General features: G+C 37.7%; 1 protein-coding gene and 1 non-coding gene across 2 annotated transcripts in view; one reads left to right on the forward strand and one right to left on the reverse strand.

Moving 5' to 3' along the window:
- Positions 1–20726, forward strand: part of XCL1 (X-C motif chemokine ligand 1) — a 64416-nt gene that overhangs the window by 39507 nt on the left and 4183 nt on the right. The window lies entirely within an intron of this gene.
- On the reverse strand, positions 741–810 carry LOC142869839 (small nucleolar RNA SNORD56). Its single transcript, XR_012918391.1, has one exon. It is a non-coding gene; the product is annotated as a small nucleolar RNA SNORD56 (small nucleolar RNA).

Below are 20726 nucleotides of genomic sequence, written 5' to 3' on the forward strand. Positions count from 1 at the left end.
GCACTGCAGTTCTGGTTACTTTCAATAAACCACATAGACCCACTGTGGATTCTATTAATATGAATGTGCTGTAGCTAACACTCAGCACAGTACCCACCAGCAAGAGTGTGTGTTAGGGGTTGTGTGTGTGTGTGTGTGTGTGTGTGCATACGTGGGTGGGGGGAGAGAGACAGAGAGAGAGGGAGAGAGAGAATGAAACTGATAAGAAAATAGCAGTGGTGTGATTTGCCCCCATATACTTTGTCTACAGCATTACTGTTGTTCTCTTAAGCTGAACCAGGCTTCAGCAATAGTGCCAGTGCTCTTCGTAGGTAGAGTCATGTCTACCATGATTTTGTGCTACTTTAACAAAAACAACCTTATACCTGTTTTTACTCCTTTTCACTGAGGTGAATTCTGATGTACAGTAATTCTCATCCATGGAAACCAATGGGTACCATTCCATTTATCTAAACTAGCAGTTGTGCTTCTGGGAATTTGCCTAAAGAAAGCACTGGGCAGTGCAGAAAGATCTATGGGAAAGGATGTGGCAGTCTTGGCAATACCCTTCTCCTTCCTAGGAATTACCTAAATGGCCATCATTAGGAGGTGAGTTGAATAATTTTGTTGCATGCTTTTAAGGGAATTCTCTGTGGCCATTAAAAATGATATCGTTTTATATTTACAAACCTGGAATATGCTTATGTTTTTATGTGAAGACAAAACAAAGGAACAGTATATATAGTTTATTCTCTTTTTTTCCCCTTAGACCCAAAGTATTAACACTCATTAGGTGACATGCTGATGATGAAAAAATTATCATCATTGTATAATTCTAAATTTTTGAATCTAGCTATCTATACCTCAATGCATAGGAAATATTCTAGAAAGATAGCAAAATGCTGGGAATAATTATCTCCAGACAGTAGAATTATAAGTGATTATAACTTCATTTTTGCTGATCTGTTTTTAAAATAATTTTATATAATTAATATTCATTAAAGTGTTCATATAAGGAAAAATAGAATATAAAAATTTTTAAACAGAAATAAATAAACCATATAACTATATCTTTGTTTCTGAAAATATCACTTCCTCAGTGAAGCCATTTCTAATTAAATGAAAGAGATACAAGGAATTCTTTCAATGATGCCTAGTCTAAACATACAACTTATCCACACTGGTCACAAGGTGTACTGATCCCTTCTTTTGCTTGGATGGGGCACTTACTAAACAATTATTATTTTTAAATCGTAGAGCTGCTACTACTCAAAAAATTCAGCTTACTCATGCTTAAAGTCCTTGTATTGCCTAAACATATTTAATTATCTTTATTGTTACCATTGTTCCCAAGCTGGTCCATCCAATCTAATGAGAACCTTACCATATCTTTTAGGCACTTTGAAGTAACGAGATCATCCCATTTATGACAGATAGCAAATATAAAAAGCATTAATTGAGGACCTACTATTATCTCTTTAACTATTTTGATTAATATCAATTATTTCTCTAAAATAAATTTATGAGACAGAAATTATCTCTATTTTCGGAAAAATGAATAGGGACTTGGGAAAGTCAGATGATTTCTTGCATCATAAAATTAGTCATTGGCAAAGCCACGACTCAGACCTTGGTCTGTTGATTTTAAATCCCATTTCTTTTCTCATTTCCATATTCCTCAAGAGGAATAATAGAGAACTAAATGCATTTGGCAACTTCCCATCAAAATTGTATCTATGCTGTCTGTGGAGATCATTCTTTCAGTCTGAGTTCTTAGTTGAAAACAACAAAACATACTTTAGTCAGGAACAAGTTGCAAATCACATTGTAGGACTGCCTATAGCTGGATCCACACAGTGCTTCGTCAGAGGCACAAGGTTGAATTTTGGACACCCTTGGGTCACCTTTGCTATGGCAGCTTCTGAAAACTCCATGACCACAGTAATTGAGACAGTGTGGTATAGGTGAAACAACAGATAAATAGATCAGTGGAACAAAAGAAAGCCCAGAAATTGACCCACACAAACATAGTCAACTGATTGTTGACAAAGGACTAAAGGCACTTCATTAGAGAAAGGATATTCTTTTCAACAAATGGTTCTGAAACAATTGGACATTCATATGCAAAAAACGAAAAATCTAGAAATAGACCTAATACCTCTCGCAAAATTAACTCAGCATGGATTAAGACTTAAAATGTAAAATGTAAAACAATCAAACTCCTAGGGGATAACATAGGAGAAAAATCTAGATAACTTTAGGTTTGGAGATGACTCTTTAGATAGGACACCAAATGCACTAACCATGAAAAAAAAAGTTGATATGTTGGACTTCATGAAAATTAAAAACTTCTGTTCTGTGAGAGATACTGTCAAGAGAATGAGAAGATAGACCACAGACTATGAGAAAATATTTTCAAAAGACATAGCTGATAAATGACTGTTATCCAAAACATACAAGGAACTCTTATAATTCAGCAATAAGAAAACAACCAACCTGATTAAACAACCAGGGCAATAATCTGAACAGACACCTCACCAAAGAGGGTATACAGATGGAAAATAAGCCTATGAAAAGATCCTCAATGTCATACTTCATTAGAGGGTTGCAAATTAAAATAACAATGAGATACCACTCTACACCTATTAGAATGGATAAAATCCAAAACAGTGGCAACACCAAATGCTGGTGAGGATGTGGAGAAATATGGACTCATTCACTGTTGGTGGGAATGTAAAATGATACAGACTTTGGAAGACATTGTAGCAGTTCCTCATAAAGCTAAACATAGTTTTATCATATGATCTATCAATTTCATTCCTTGGTATTTATCCAAAGGAGTTGAAAACTTATGTCCACACAAAAACCTGCACATGTGTGTTTATTGCAGCTTTGTTCATAATTGCCAAAACTTGGAAGCAATTAAGTTGTTCTTCAATAGGCGAATGAATAAGTTGTGAAAAGGCATGGAAGAACCTTAAAGGTATATTACTAAGTAAAAGAAGCCAATTAGAAAAGGCAAAACTATGGAGGCAGTAAAAAGATCAGTGGTTATCAGAGGTTTGGTGAGAGGGATGGATGAATAGATGGAGCATGGGTGATTTTTAGAGCAGCAAAACTATGGTGTATGAATACTAAAAGAATGAATACATGTCATTGCACATTTGTCAAAACCCACAGAATGTATAGCATAAATAGTGAGCTCTAATGTAGACTAGGGATTTTGGATTATAACAATGTGTCAATGCAATTTCATCAATTGTAACAAATGCACCACTCTAGCGAGGGATGTTAATCGTGGGGCAGGCTGTGAGTATATGTGGGGTGAGTGGGTACGTGGGAAATCTCTGTACTCTTTGCTCAATTTTGCTGTGAACCTAAACTGCTCTTAGAGATAAAATCTATTATCAATAAACAAACAAACTCCATGACTCTTGCCAACAAGCATAAAAATTCTCTCCCCAAATACGGATCATATATCGTGTCTTCTCCCTCGATGCTGATCTCTTGTATATCCAAGCTTGTAGAGGTGGTTTGACTGGTTCAGTCTAAGTCACGTGCTGGTGCTGGGTTTGATAATGGAGTTTTGGATTCTACCATGGGAAAAAAAAGCTATCCTATGGGAGATTCTATAGATATAGGAGGCCAGACTGCCACCAGTGTGGCAAATGTTCACCGTAGACACCAATGTGGAAAGGGGGAAAAACCCTACATTAAAATTTTCCAACAGCTAACTCCATTATAGCACAAAATCACAATAATTCACTCTTTTCCCCATTGGAGGCAAAAAATGTATTCTCTATTTTGCTATTCGCTTCCTTTAATTTCTATACGTTCAGTTTTTCAGGTGTGTGTTTGGGGGGTTCCTGAAGACATGCCTAAAGTGCACCTGTAACGTTTGCAAACTGCTTGTGATACACCCACTTCTAGGAATTATTTACTACAAAGGCAAGCAGTTCTCCCCACTAGCATTTTAAGTGCAAAGCAAGCAAAGTTTACACATTTATTAGACCCTTTTCGTGTCAGTTACATAAATGTAATTACCCTTAGTATATTTATTTTGGATGTCTGAGGAAAACTCAGATGCTGGAGAAATACTCAAAAGACTTTTTTTTTTTTTTAAATGTTAGAACGATCAACTAACTATACCAGTGTAAGGATGATTTCATCTTTAGCTTTGACAATAAATAAGAAATTAATGGATTTGGCTATTCCAATTGGAAATAAATATACGTGGATTCAAGAAATTTCCTACAGCAGGAAAAATATAAAAGACAATAAGAAAGGAGGAAGAAACAAGAGGAAAAGGAAGGACAGGCTCTGGGAGAGTAGAGGCTGGTGCGGTTGGGATGACTATCATTACTTTAGACTATGGGTTGAGACCCAAAGGAAAAGAATCATGATCATAAAGACAAGAGAAACTCCTACTCCTCAATAGCAAAATCAACAACAACAACAAAAAACCTGGGAAAAAAACCCCAATACCAAAACCCTATTAGAAATGAACAAAGGACTTGAATAGGCATTTCCCTAAGAAGACATACAAATGGTCAACAGGTATATAAAAAGGTGCTCAATATCATTATGTTAGGGAAATGTAAATAAACACCACAATGAGATATCATGTCATATCTGTTAGGCTGGCTATTATTAAAAAAATTAAAAAGAAAACAAGTGTTGGTGAGGATGTAGAGAAATTGTAACCCCTGTACACTATTGGTAGAAATGTAAATTCATGCAGTTGCTATGGAAAAGAGTATAGAGGTTCCTTAAAAAGTTAAAAATTAAAAATTAAAATTAGAACTATCATATGATTCAGCAATCCCATGTTAGGGTATATATACACAAAAAAATTGAAATCGGAATCTTGAAGAGATACTTGTACTCCTGAGCTCATTGCAGCATTATTCACAATAGGTAAAATATGGGGCCAACACAAATGTCCATTGATGAATGAATGGATAGAGAAATTGTAGCATATACATATGATGGAATATTATCCAGACTTAAAATAGAGGGAAATCCTGCCATAAGCAATAACATAGATGAACTTGGAGGACATTATGCTAAGTAAAATAAGCCCGTCACATAAGGACAAATACTGGATGATTCCACTTATAGAAAGTATCTAAAATAGTCAAACTCATAGAAACAGAAAGTAGAATGGTGATTGCCAGGGGCTTTGCAGAGGGTGACTTGGGGAGTTGCTGTTTAGCAGATATAAAGTTGTAGTGATTCAAGATGAGTAAGTTCTAGAGATCTGCATAAAACACTGTGCCTATACCATAGTTAACTATACTATGTTTTGCACTTAAAAATTTAAGAGAGTAGATCTCATGTTAAGCGTTCTGACCATAATAAAACAAATAAGAAACAACCAAGGATTATTCAGAAAGATGAAAGAGAGAGAGAAAGAAAAAAAAGGGGTGAAAGGTGAATTGTACACTCAGCCTGAGTAGCTAAGGAGAATATAAAACTTTTACAGGTATTAGAGGGAAGTTGGTATGAATATAACTTTACATTTAGGGTTTATTTGGAATGATATTAAAATACCATATAATGAAATTGTATTGAACACAATTGGATATTGAACAAAATTCTTTAGAGGAAGACACCAACCAACACTCTGAATTTTTAAAAAGTTATTCAAGTAATGATTAGATCTAGAGTCTCTCAGGAAAAACAAAATAAAAAAACCCAAAAACAAGTAATGTCATTTACAGAGTAGCAGGAAGTAGATGTGCTCAAATTGTGTGGATTTCTCAGGCCCCACTGTCAGTTATAATTTGTCCACTTTACAGTCTGTCCTGCGGGATGCAGGGTGGAGAGAGAATTAGCAGAGAAGGGGCCACAGAAGAGAAGCGGGGGAAGACTAATGCACAGGCAAGTACCCACCAGGTCAGTGTTTCTCTTCTCCCGCTTCCAGAATGAGCTCTGTGGTGTGTAGTTGGAAAAGCAAACCAACATATGTGTTAATTGTTCTCCCTCATATACAGTATATTATACTTTTTGTTGGTGGTGGTCTTTGTTCTTTTATTGAGCCTTGCTGAGGGATGGGGCAGAACAGGCATTTGTTTCGTGACATTGCCTGTAACTCTAAGCTGTTTTCCCATTCACAAAAAAGGTGGTGAATTGACTAGATAATTTCTAAGGTTTATTCTAGCCCCTGTATCCCTGGGCCCTTTTCCCCCTTACAGTGTTTGTCATACTGGGATGCTATCACTGTAAAGTAGCTAGCTCCCGGTTAAATTGAACAGGGCTTCTGTTTTTAGTTCATCAGAGAAAGAAGAAAATGACAAGACAATTAGTTTATATTCATTTATTAAATCAATAAATATTTCTTGAGCTCTTATAGTTGTTAAGGATTCAATAGTAAAATAAAATCTAGACTCTTATGGGCATTATATTTTAGTAGGTGAGAACAATACACAGAGTATATAAAAATGTCAAGTGACAATGATAAGAGCTATGAATTAAAATGCAATGGGTTATAAGAAACTTTAGTAATGGGGGGTGGCTGCTTTTTTATATGGCATGATGAGGGCAGCCTTCTGACAAGGCAACATTTGATTGATTTGTTTCCATGATCCACTTTGGGGACCCAGTTTTTCAGACTCAGTCCAATATCACATACCTTTTAAGGTAATGCATGCTTGGTTCCTGCTAGAGTATGTGGCTTCTCATGGAGAGGCTCCTTAGGATGGCTCTCGGCCACTGATGTCGGGCTACAGATCCAGGCTGATGCATGTATCTTTGGCGGGCAGATTCAGCCTGATTGAGGTTCAGTTTAAGAAATCTGTACATTCTTTTGAATTCTGTACCACAAAGTATTTTAAGTTTATGGCAGACTTTGTTGGAAAAATGGCAGTCTTCTGAAAGAAAAATTCTTCTCCTTACTAACTTTAATTTCCTGACAAAGTGGTTGACTTGACATCATAGATACTAGACGTCTTTCTTCTTCCCAATCTAATCTTCCCTGGAGAGTTGGTTACTTTGAGTCGATCATCTAGTCTGTTCAGATTCCCCATTTATCTGTGAACAATGAACAATGTAACCAAAACTATTTTTAAGCAACTTCTGTGTAGTGGTCGACATGTAACATTTCCTCTGTTACCTTGAGCCCTTGGCTTCCTGGCCCTGATGTAGCTCCTATATGTATAGCACAGAGCAATGCTTTTTAACCTTTTGATAACCACAGACATTTTTAGAAATTACTTTGGGTTCTTTTTTTGTTGGCTGTATACCTTTTATCAAGGAACACAGGAGATTGTGAACCCATCTGAGGAGAAAGCGCCTGAGTGTTAATACCACATACTTTCACTAATAAGGAATAAGTAAATAACATAGCTAATAAATGATACAAGGACTTGAAACAGGAAAGGCTATTCTTACTCTCCCAGCCTGACTATGAATGTGGTAACTTCCTGGGAAATTCTCTGTTACCAATGTTTTGGTGTACTTCTTAATCTTTTTTTCTCTATATAAATTTTACATAGTTAATATCCTATTGGACATAACTGATTTTAATAATAAATACAAATCAGGGACTGACTAGGGGTCAGTGAAGTTTTTCTGTAAGGGTCAGATGGCAAATATATTAGGCTTTGAAAACCATATAACTGATTAACTTTGCTGTTGTAATGTATAAGCAGCCATAGCCAATATGTAAGCAAATGGTCATTGCTGTGTTTCAATAAAACTTCATTTATAAAATCATGAGGCAGATATACTGTGCTGATTCTTGTTCTATGCTATTAATAGGAACTTATTATAGATAATATCTATCAGTTATAGATAAAATATATCTAGATATTAGAATTTGCTAATTTAAACCAACCCGGTGACTCAAGTGATTAAATATAATTTTACAGGGTTGAATACAATTACTTGAAGCCCATGACAATGAAATAGCTATTTCATCTTTTCTCTATACAACTCTTGATTTTTTTGAAGCAAAAAATTAATTTTTTGCATAGTATCTCAAGTAAAAATAAAAAATATAAAAATTAGATCATTCATTATTAGCAATTTATGTAATAAAAGGGGTATAACTCCACATTTCCTAGTGTTGGAAAATAATCATAAGCAGAATAATAACCACCAAGAAAAGTAACACAGAGCCAAGATTTGTACTCAGGTTGAAGAATTTCAATGAAAAATGTGTAATCCATTTGTGTTTCTACCAAGTATCAAGCTCTCTGTCTCCACCTGTGTTGAATTCACTATCAAAATATCTCCAACCCCTCTTGCTCATAGTTTGAACACCACTGTGTTCAGCACCTCACCCATCACACGTATACCTTTAGCACCACCCTCCCTGGGCAGAATCCACGCTCTAGATTAGTGTTTCTGAAATGTGTCTTCAGCTGGCTTAAGTCTTCTATGACAAAGGGTTCTATAGTAAAAAAAAGTTGAGGAAATGTTAGATTAGCCAAATTTCACTGCAGGACTTCTCAGAGGCTTTAATATGATGATATACACAATAAATTAATAATATGGAACATTTCCCAAGTTTATTAGAAAGGACCCACCTCCGCTTCCTCCAACCACTGGTTTTTCATAGAGCAACTAGCAAGAGCTAGTGCTTGATATAAAACATTTTGAGAAATGCTGATAGATCCGCCCCTCTCACTATTCTTTCTTCAGAACTTAGCTTCTCTGTGCGCTTCTTGGGTATCTTCTCTGCTTTGCTGAGTGACACTCTATTATCAATGTATTAACCACAGTCTGATGCTAATGCCTGAGAATGAGTGCATGTCTTATTTGTTCCAGAATTATCTATAGTTCCTACAGATTCAATGTTTCATTTCAAGTAACCGATCAAGCTACTATAGCACTTGTCATGTTGCAATGAACATTTTATATAGATAGATAGATCACTCACCAGATCATGAGACTTATTCTTTTCTTTTTCCATGTTTCTAAGGCAGTATCTTACAAATAGTAAAACTGTTCTTGCTGAACGAATGAATAGCTCTGAGTGAATGATCTTAATGGAGAGATCTCAGATAATATGTCAGACTGATGGGAGTGCTACTTTTGGTGGCAACTCAAAAATCAGAGTGTGCAGTCCACTTATTTTCACAGAATCCACTGGCAGTATCATACCTTCTAAACTCTGCTTAGAAACTTCTGGGAGTGTGCACAGGCCACTGGCTCAATTTCTATTAGATATTACTTTCTCTCTCCCATCTCCCTTTGCCTTTTCATTCACCTGCACTTGAAGATAAAAATGTATCCACAAATTACCCAATTTCCTTAATTGTATTATTGTCTGACAGCCTCTGTGGTCTAATTTACATGGCAAAAGAGTAAGAGCATGGTTCCAAATTAAACTTGTGATTTGCATATTATCTGGCTACTTAGTATTATACAGGCAAAATATTATCAGTTTCTACCATATTACCACGAGGCTGATGAATATTATTTCCGATGTAAGGATGGGAGTACTGAGACACGAAAAGGCCTAAATGATTAGCTGATCTCTGGCATAGAGTTTCTTTTCCTCTTTTTTCAGTGGTGTTTTCTTTGTGACAAGTCAGCTACTTAATAAGTAAAGGACACATAGCTGAAGAGCTGAGTATGTAAATTGTGTTTTATTCATTGGTGAGTGTAGCTCTGAAGATGCCAGAGCTACAGGATACTTTTCAATCTTATAGAAACCCTTGGTCTAGATCTCAGGCAAGAAATAAAAAAAACTAAAATATTTTATCTATCTTTTTAAAGCTGAAGTTTTATATCAGAATACTCTCAAGGTTTGCAGGAAGTATATGTAGTTCCTTTCGAAAGTCCAAGTTATGTAGACATGTACATGCTGAGAAACCTCACTTTTTATGTATTAGTAGTATTGCTATAGCTGAGAAATTTAATAGGAAAATAGTTGTGATAAAAATACTCTCACAAAGCAAAAATGAAAGGGACAAATATTCCAAAGAAAAATGGATAACATTATGAAATAGTAATTCATAAAAGGTTAGCAACTTAACTCACAGTCACAGCAATTAAAACTGAACAATGAAATATAACGTATAACCTACAACCTGTAAGTTTGCAATGGTTTATAAAATGATTTATAAAATCCAGTATTGGTAAAGATTTGGGAAAACAGGCGCTTTCATGCCTTGTTGGTGAGACTGTGACTTAGGTCAATTAAGTCTATTATGACCTTACTATAGGCCACAGTTTCATACATTATACTCAATATCCATAAATTGACTTTCGTATTATAAATTTGGCTTTGTGGTTAGTGGACAAGCAATAACCATTGAGAGCTATCCTATGTGGCATTAATCTGTCAGTCAGTTTCATTTTTACCTTTGCACAGCTTTTACAGAAAGCAGTATGTATGAAAGTAAGAGACTATTTTGAGTGAACTTCATGGAGGGAACTTATGCTAAAGTAAAGAGATGCACAGATAAGTATAAAAAGTTCAGAGAAATGCATTTACTTATTGCTGTGTGGTGGGTTGACAAAAAAAGGAAATAATTTAGGGACCCTTTAGCAGGGGATTAGGAATATATCAGAATACGTGACAGTTCGGTAGATTGGGCTTAGAGTCTAGTAGACCTGGGTTCAAATCTTCCCTCTATCATAAGTCAGCTTCCTGATTGAGAGTGACTTACTTAACCTCTTTAAGTCCCGATTTTCTCATCTATAAAATGTAGACAATAATTCCACTTAATTCATTATACTGTTTTAAGGATTAAATGCATTAATGTCCTTTAGTGCTTAGCACAAAGCCTTGCACATGGCAAAGGTACAATAAATCTACAGCCATTGAATGCTGTAGAAAGATTGTGAAATAATATATACATGGGCACATTTATCTACGGAGATGTTTGGAAGAAGATACATTGACAGCAGCTAAGTGGTTATCTTTGGGTAGTGGGATTTGGGTGAATTTTACTTTTTAAAAATTTTTTCTATAGATCTGAATTTTCTTTACAGTAATCATACTGTTTTTAGCAGAAAATATAAGAAAACTATTTTAATTTAGGAAAAACTAAGAATAATTTAAGAGATGTACTGTGGGCATGTTTCAAAGAAAATAAGCACAGTAATTGTTCTTTTATTTTTATACTTTTAAAAATTGAACCTCAGGTGCACAATAGGATTGATCACAATCATACTGCGATGGCAGGGCATACTAGAGCTTATTTGCTCTTTGTTCTAGGCACAGGTCTAGATTACATTTTCCAGGCACAATCCCATTCCCTAATCTCCCACTCTGCCCTTTTTTCTAGATAGACCAGGTAAGTGGTTCCCACCAATGAAATGTGACCAAAGAATATATGTCACTTCTAGGCAGTTAAGAATAGGTGTGCCTTTTCCTTGCCCTTTCCTTGCCCCTTTTCGTTCGCTATACTGCAGCTGGGAGAAAAGGACTCTCAAGCTGCAGGGGACAGTGTTACCTGAAGGTGGAAGTGGCCTAGATTCCTGAGTCACCTTTTGGAGGACACTCTCCAAGACAGAAAATTGATTAAGAATGTCTGCACTGGGGGGGTGGAGCAAGATGGCAGACAAGAAACACTGCCAGACAGAGTGTCTCTGCAGAAAAGACAGATTCTAGCAGAAATTAGAAAAAAGAAGCAAGAAGATGAGCATACAGCAGACGAGGGCTGGAAGGAGGGGTACCTGAGACCCCGGGAGACTCCACGGGAGGAGGCTGCGGAGGAGAACTGGAGGCTGAGACCACCGGAGCAGCCCGGAGACCAGCGGCAAGGGTAGGTGGATTTGCTGTTTCCCCTCCCCTGCATTTGGGACTGCTGGTGGGCTCCCCAGCAGGTGGAGAGACCTGTGGACACCAGCCCAGAGACTGCCTACGCCAGCCAGCGGTGAGCCTGTAGCAGACGTGGCACCAGGTTCCAAACTTCCTCCGGGCACCTCCGTGTGCACAGACCCAAGCCACGCGGCAGGCGCCATATTGCCTCCTCCTCCCCTCCGCCGACCCTACCCGCGGCTGCCCAGAGAGACAATACAGCCACCAGCCAGAGGCACCTCCAGGGAACGGGACTTTCCCTTTTGGGACCCTACAGCTGACTCAGGGGAACTCAGACTGTGAGCTCCCTACCTGCCAACTCTCCCAGGTGCTGCTGGCACGGGGTTCCCAGGAGAACGGTGCCGACTCAGAGGCTGAGAGACATAGACCCAGCTTGGGCTCCCTGTGGGTGAATTGGGACCGGAACTCCTCTCCCTGGTGGGGATACAGTTTGAACTCTGGGACCCAGAGGTCGGACCTGCAGACTAGATCCCCTGCACCGAGGGCTAGCATTGCCCGGGGCACAGAAGGGTTATACGTGAACAGCCTACTGAGGTCTGTGTGCCTCCAGGGGTAGATCGGCATCCTAGAGGGCAACCCTCCTCCCAGGAGGAGGCTATGCGCCCAACCCAGGTGGCATTCCTGTGCAGGGAACCTCCCCGCCTGCATCACAGTCCGGGGAGGCCTGGTGGCTTGTGGTCTGGCCTGCTGGCAGAGGCCCAGGAGTAGCTGCGGAGTGGGGAGGGTGGAAAGAAGTGAGGCCCCCTCCAGACTGCGGGTCTCAGACAGCCCCACCCCCACAAGCAGACTTTCTGGCTGAGCGGGACCATTCCAGCCCCGCCCTGACAGCTTTGCCTGGAAGCAGAGAACAGAACTTTGACCCCTACTAACTGCCTGAGGGCAGGCTTACCCAACCCAGCTCCGCCCAGAACAAGAGCTGATAACAGAACACAAAATCAACAGCATAGCTTGTTCCTCCAAGCAAACGCCACCTACTGACAGGGATGGCATCCTGCACAGCCTTTCCACGGCACCCACTGACTCAATATACAGAGAGTGGTCCAATCTCACCCACAGACACCACCTAACACCTCAGAAACTAAACAAGGTGTGAATACCCAAACAATAACCTAAAGGAAAGAAACAACAACTGATCGACATGGGAAGAAATCAGTGAAAGAACTCAGGAAATATGAAGAACCAAACAGAAAACACACCCCCAAAGAGGAGCACCAGCCCCCTAGAAACGGACAACAACCAAAATCAGGCAACCAATATGACAGAAGAGGAATTTCGTATGTGGATCATAAGAACACTCACTGAGCTGAAACAACAACTCAATAACCACCACAAAGAAACCACAAAAAGCCTCCAGGATATGGAAAAACAAATGGACACAATGAAGAAAAGTGTAACCGAACTCCTGGAAATGAAGAATCAATTCAAGGAACTACAAAATACAGTGGAAAGTCTCAAGAACAGGGTAGATCAAACAGAAGAAAGAATCTCAGAGCTTGAAGATAACACCCTCCAATTAAATAAATCAGTCACAGAAATAGAGTAGAGAAACAAGAGAAAAGAGCAAAGCCTACAAGAGCTGTGGGATTATATGAAGAAACCTAATGTGAGGGTCATAGGGTTACCAGAAGGGGAAGAAGACAACACTCAAGGGTTGGACAAGCTTTTTGAAGATATAATAGAGGAAAATTTCCCAGGCCTTGCTCAAAATCTTGATATACAAGTTCAAGAAGCTCAGAGGACCCCTGGGAGATTCAATGCAAACAGGAAGACGTCACGACATGCAGTCATCAGACTCACCAAAGTATCGACTAAAGAGGCCCTTCTAAGAGCTGTAAGACAAAAGAAGCAAGTAACATACAAGGGAAAGCCAATTCAAATAACATCAGACTTCTCTAATGAGACTTTACAAGCAAGGAGAGACTGGGGCCCCATTCTCACTCTTTTGAAACAAAACAATGCCCAGCCTAGAATATTATTCCCTGCAAAACTAAGCTTCGTATATGAAGGAGAAATAAAAACATTCTCAGACAAGCAAAGGCTCAGAGAATTCACCAAGACAAGACCAGCCCTACAAGAAGTACTTAAAACAGCGTTATGCACGGAACATCATAATAAAAACCCACGAATATAAAAACAACCAAAACCCAAAGATATTAAAGGCCAGATATTACAATGGCACAAGACAGAAATCATAGCAACAACATCCAACCCAACAGAATGATCAGTAATCTACCTTACCTATCAGTTCTCTCAATAAACATGAATGGCTTAAACTCTCCACTCAAGAGACATAGGCTGGCTGAATGGATAAGAAAATACAGGCCAAGTATATGCTGTCTTCAGGAAACACATCTAACCTGCAAGGATGCATATAGACTAAAAATAAAAGGGTGGAGATCAATATTCCAAGCAAATAGAAGCCAAAAGAAGGCTGGTGTGGCAGTTTAATTTTAGACGATTTAGTTTTTAAACCAACAAAAGTAGTGAAAGACAAAGAGGGTCATTATATAATGGTGAAGGGCACATTTCAACAAGAAGAGATAACAATTTTAAATATATATGCACCCAACTTAGGTGCACCCAGATTCATAAAGCAAACCTTACTGGAGCTAAGCAAATGGATTAATAGCAACTCCATAATCACTGGAGATTTCAACACCCCACTGATGGCATGAGACAGATCCTCCAAACAGAAAATTAATAAAGAAATAATGGACTTAAACAAAACTCTAGAACAATTGGGTCTGACTGACATTTACAGAACATTCTACCCAAAATCCACTGAATATACCTTCTTCTCATCAGCTCACGGGACATTCTCTAAGATTGACCATATCCTAGGACACAAAGTAAATCTCAAGAAATTTAAAAAAATAGAAATCATACCATGTACCTTCTCAGATCACAGTGGAATAAAAGTAGAAATCAACCCTAATAGAAACTCACATTTCTACACAAAAACGTGGAAATTAAACAACCTCCTACTAAATGATTACTTCATAAATGAAGAAATCAAGACGGAAATAAAAAAATTCTATGAAGAAAACGACAATGGAGAGACAAGTTATCAACTCCTCTGGGACACAGCTAAAGCAGTTCTGAGAGGAAAGTTTATCTCCAGAAATGCCTATAACCAAAAGACAAGAAGATCACAAATAGATAATCTAATGAAACGACTCAAAGAGCTGGAAAAAGAAGAACAGACCAACCCCAAACCCAGCAGAAGAAGTGAAATCAACAAGATCAAATCATAATTAAACAAAATTGAAAACAGGAAAGCTATTCAGGAGATTAATAAAACAAAAAGTTGGTTCTTTGAAAAAATAAACAAAATTGACACACCATTGGCTAAGCTAACGAAAAGCAGAAAAGAGAAATCTCTAATAAGCTCCATCAGGAATAAAAAAGGAGATATCACAACTGATCCCAAAGAGATACAAGATACAATTTATGAATACTACAAAAATCTTTATGCACACAAACTGGAAAATGTGGAGGAAATGGACAAATTTCTAGAAACACACAGCCTCCCTAGGCTCAACCAGGAAGAAATAGATTCCCTGAACAGACCAATCTCAACAGCTGAAATAGAAACAGCAATTAAAAATCTCCCTAAAAAGAAAAGTCCTGGTCCAGATGGCTTCACACCCGAATTTTACCACACTTACAAAGAAGAACTAGTACCTATCTTGCAGAAACTATTCCACAACATCGAGAAGAACGGAAACCTCCCCGACACCTTTTATGAAGCGAATATTACTCTGATACCAAAACCAGGAAAGGATGCAACAAAAAAAGAAAACTACAGACCAATATCCCTAATGAATATAGATGCAAAAATTTTCAACAAAATCTTAGCTAACCGAATCCAGACGCTTATCAAAAAAATAATCCACCACGACCAAGTGGGCTTCATCCCAGGGATGCAGGGATGGTTCAACATACGTAAATCTATAAATGCAATTCACCACATAAACAGAAGCAAAAACAAAGACCACATGATTCTTTCAATAGATGCAGAAAAAGCTTTTGACAAAATTCAACACCCTTTCATGATACGAACACTTAAGAAAATAGGCATAGAAGGGACATACCTAAAAATGATACAAGCCATATATGACAGACCCATAGCCAACATCATACTGAATGGGGAACAAACATATGAAAAAATGCTCAACATCTCTAGTCATCAGGGAAATGCAAATCAAAACCACAATGAGATATCACTTAACCGCAGTGAGAATGGCCTTTATCAAAAAATCTCCAAACAATAAATGCTGGCGTGGTTGCTCCTTCCCTTTGAAATTCTCTAGGTGTATATTTAGTAGCAGAATTTCTGGATCTTTATGGTATGCAAATGTTCAGCTTTACATGACAATGCCAAACTGCTTTTCAAAGTGTCATACTAATTTCTAATGCCACAAGAAATGTATGTTGCTCCATATCATTGTTATCACAGTACTATTATCAGAGTATTTAAATTGGGCCATTTTGAGTGGAAAGAAAATGGGGTCACACTGTGGTCTTGACTTCCATTTTCATGATCACTAGTGAGCTTACCACAAGATACTTTTGAAAAAAAGAATAATGAAAGGGAGCTTATCCTATTAAAAACTAAAGAAATAAATAATTAAGACACAAAGGTGCTAGTGAGGAATAGACAGTTTGACCAATGAAGCAGAATAGAGAATCTGAAATAGATACACACACATATAGAACTTTGATATATATGATATATGACTTGTATTCATGATATATGGGAAAAGGTGGAACCATTCAAAAACTAGAGCTAAAACATTTGTTTATATAAAGAGAAAACATTGCTGTGGATGTTTATCTCATACTACCTACACAAATGAACACTGGGAAGGTTAAAAATGTAAGTGTCAAATGCAATTCTTTAAAACTTTCAGTAGAAAATAGGGGTAAATATCTTTCTGACTTTAGGGAAAGGAAGAATTTATTAAGGCACAAGAAGCATTCACTATAAAATAAAATAGTGATACATTTAACTACATTAAAATTATGGTTTTTTTTGGTTCATCAAAGACTTCATAAAGGTCATGGAAAGATACACTACAAATTGATAGAAAATATTTGTAACAACCACAACAAAGAATTAGTAAGATGAATGCATAAAGAATTACGTACCAACAAGAAAAAGACAAATTACCTAATAGGAAAATCAGAAAATTGCATAAACACATGTTCTACAAAAGAAGAAATCCTTATATGGAGTATATTTATTATATATGATGAAATACAAGTATTTTTTTCAGATGAATCAAAATATTCAGACCAGAAAGCAAAACAAAGAAAAACATGTTGGGTTTTCTTTAGTTGTACCCTTCTGTCTTCTTCCTTCAATAATGAATGCTTTCCTTTAAAAATGGATTTTACCATTCCACTCTGTGGTTACACATTCCTAAGCAGTGCTGATGTTCCAGAGTAGTAGGCTCTGCAGGGATAAATGTTGATGTTTGCATGTGCATAGGCATACTTGTACACCCATGCACTTACACACTCATACACACGTAAATGTATTCTGGATATATGAATTGTGTAGCTCCTTTGTGCTAGGCATTGTACTAGACTCTGAGGAAAGAGCAATGAAAAAGAATGAAAAAGACAAAGAATTCCTGGAAGGAGACAGACAATAAGCATATCAAAACAAGTAAGTTGTATTAGAAGGTGCTAAGTGCTTTGAGTGAAAATAGAACAGCAAAGATACATCAAATGATACCAGGTTGGGCTTGTGTGTGCAGTTTTAAATGGGGTGGTCAGAGAAAGCCACAAGGAGGAAGCAGCATTTGAGCAGAGAATTGAAGGAGGTGAAGGAGTGAGTCATGCTTATGTCTGAGGAAAGAGAGTGTCAGATGGAGGGAATGGTATATGCAAAGGCTCGGAGGCATGACTGACATACATGGCTGAGAAGAACAGAGGCCACATGGCTGCAGTAGGGTAGGAGGGAAGAGAGTAGCAGGAGAAGATATCAGAGACTGAACAGGAGAGGACAGCATGGGTCACAGAGGCACTTGTAAACCCTTGTAAAGACATGGGATTTAACTCATAAAAATGGGGACCCATTGAAGGATGTTGAGGAGAGAAATGACACGATGTGATTTGCATTTTGAAATGATCACCTTGGCAGGTGTGGTAAACTAAGCAACAGGAGAAGGGTAGTGTCAGGAAGACCAATTAAGGGCATTGCATAAATCCACTAATCTGGGTGGGAGCTGGTAGTGGCTTGGAGTAGGGTGGTTTGGGTGGTGAGAAGTGTTTTGGTTCTATTTTGAAGACAGGGAGCCAATAGTACTTGCTGACGGATTGTGTGTAGCACCTAAGAAAAGAGAGGAGTCAAGGATGAAAGGAATTCATTATGACTAATACCCCTCAACTGGTGGCTGTCAAACAGCGTCCACTCATTTAGCAGACTATGCCCACTTTGCACTAGGTTTCTACTTTCTTGCTTGTTACTTAAGTCTTCTGTAGCTGAGATCTTAGTGTATGCTTCGACGAACCAAAAGCGAACAACTCATTCTGAGAGTTTAAGAAATTCCATAGCAATATGCTAAGCAAAAATTCAGCCATCAATCCAATTGTGTATTTGATTGAAAACATGAGAAAGCTACAGGAACAATTTCCTGAAATTATGTTTTAATTTTTAATTTTAAAAATTATTTACTTATTTTTAATTGACAGATAAAATTGTACGTACAGCATGCTGTTTCAAAGTATATATACATTGTGGGATGATTAAATCTAGCTAATTAACATATGCATTACTTTACATAATTATTTTTGTGGTAAGAACTATTTACATCCACTCTCTTACCATTTTTCAAGATTACAGTTCTTGTTAACTATAGCCACCATGTTGTACAATAGATCTCTTGAAATTATTCCTCCTGTCTAACTGAAATTTTGTATTCTATGACCAATATCTGGCCAAACTCAACCTCCTGCCAACCTCCCCAGCCCTGGTAACCACCATTCTACTCTATTTCTGTGAGACCATCTATTTAGAATCCACAGATGAGTGAGATCATGTGATATTTGTATTTCTGTACCTGGCTTATTTCACTTTAACACAATACCTTCCAGGGTTGTAACAATGTCTATGTTCTTGCAAATGATAGGATTTCTCCTCCTTCTTTGGCTGAATAGTATTTCATTGTGTATACATATCGAATCTTCTTTATCCATTCATCTGTTAATGGACACTTAGATTAATTCTATATCTTGGCTATTGTGAATAATATTGCAATAAACATGGGCGTGCAGACATCTCTTTGACACATTGATTTCATTTCCATATACCCAGTAATAGGATTGCTGGATCATATGGTAGGTCTAATTAAAAAAATTTTTTTCCATGACAGGAAAACATGAAGGTTTTATTGCACAGATCAAAAAAGATTAACAGATCCAGATGCTCTCATTTATTTTCATTGTGTCTTGTTTTATTTTTTTTATTTCAGCATATTACGGGGGTACAAATGTTTAGGAAATTCCGTACTGTTTTCCATAATGCCTGTACTAATTTACATTTCCAATAACCGTGTGAGTTACCTTTCTCCACATCCTCATCAACACTTGTTATCCTTTGTCTTTTTGATAATAGCCGTTGTCACAGGTATGAGGTGATATCCTATTGTGGTTTTTATTTACATTTCCCTGATGATTAGTGATGTTGAGCATTTTTTCATATATCTCTGGCCATTTGTATGTCTTCTTTTGAGAAAGGTCTATTCAGGTCTTTTGCCAATCTTTTAATTGTGTTATTTAGGTTTTTTTATATTGAGTTCCTTATATATTTTGGATATATATATATCTAAAATATATTTTGGATGTATAGTTTACAAATATTTTCTCCCATTCCACAGGTTATCTGTTCACTCCGTTGATTGTTTCCTTTGTTGTGTAGAAGCAGTTTCAGTTTGCTGTAATCCTATTTGTCTATTTTTGGTTTTGTTGCCAATGCTTTTGGTGTCATACCCAAAAGATCATTGCCCACATCAATGTCATGGAGCATGGCTTTATGTTTTTAGATGGCCCACCTTCACTTAATGCCCAACAACCCTAATTTTGGCCTTTTAAAAATAAATCATTTATTCAAAAGCTATTTGTTGAGTGTCAGGCTTTCTGCTAGTGTCAGGGACCCAAAGATGACAAAGGCAATTCCCTATTCCCAAGGAGCCTGCCATCTAGTGGGAGATGTAGAAATGTAATCGGTTAGGAGAATACAGTGAGATTAACAGTGGTAAGAACAAAGCTCTAAGGGAGAACAAAGGGTGATACAACTTAATTTTATCTAGAGAATTCAGGAAAACTTAGATAGAGAGGAGGAGTTTATAAGTAGGGAGCTGCAAGGGGCATTCCAGGTAAAGAAAGCAACATGTTGGGGGCATAAAAGAGGATGGACATTGGGTTGACTGCACACATGTTTATTAAGGCCAGAGGTTTGGGAGCATGTGTTTGAAGGTGGAAGGTGCATCTGATAGGAAAAGCAGTGCTAGATCTTGAACATCCTTATACAAGGCAATGAGAGATTTGAAATGCATCCTGTAGGCAATGTGAATTAGCAAAGGGTTTCTCAATAGGGAAATGGCACCATTAGATTAAGGCTTTAGAATGATTATGATGGAAATACTGTGGAGAATAGACTGGAAGGCAGGAGACCAGGGACTGGGAAACCAGTTGGTCTACTACAATGGTCCTAACAAGGGATGATGATGGCTTACCATGAGCAGTGTGAAAAGAAAGGAGGAGGCATCTTGAGGAGCTACTTAAAAGGAATACTTCATCCAGCTTGGTTGACAGTGACATACAGGTAGATGGCAAAGAGTCTGAGATGACCCCACACATCTGTGTTTGGAAATTGGGTGGAAGAAGACACATCACTCCATGTCAAGGAGTAATAGGGGGAGAAACAGTTTGAACAGAAGATGCATCCAGAGTTTAAGGA

The sequence above is a fragment of the Microcebus murinus genome, chromosome 2 (assembly GCF_040939455.1).
Source record: "Microcebus murinus isolate Inina chromosome 2, M.murinus_Inina_mat1.0, whole genome shotgun sequence".
NCBI lineage: Eukaryota > Metazoa > Chordata > Mammalia > Primates > Cheirogaleidae > Microcebus > Microcebus murinus.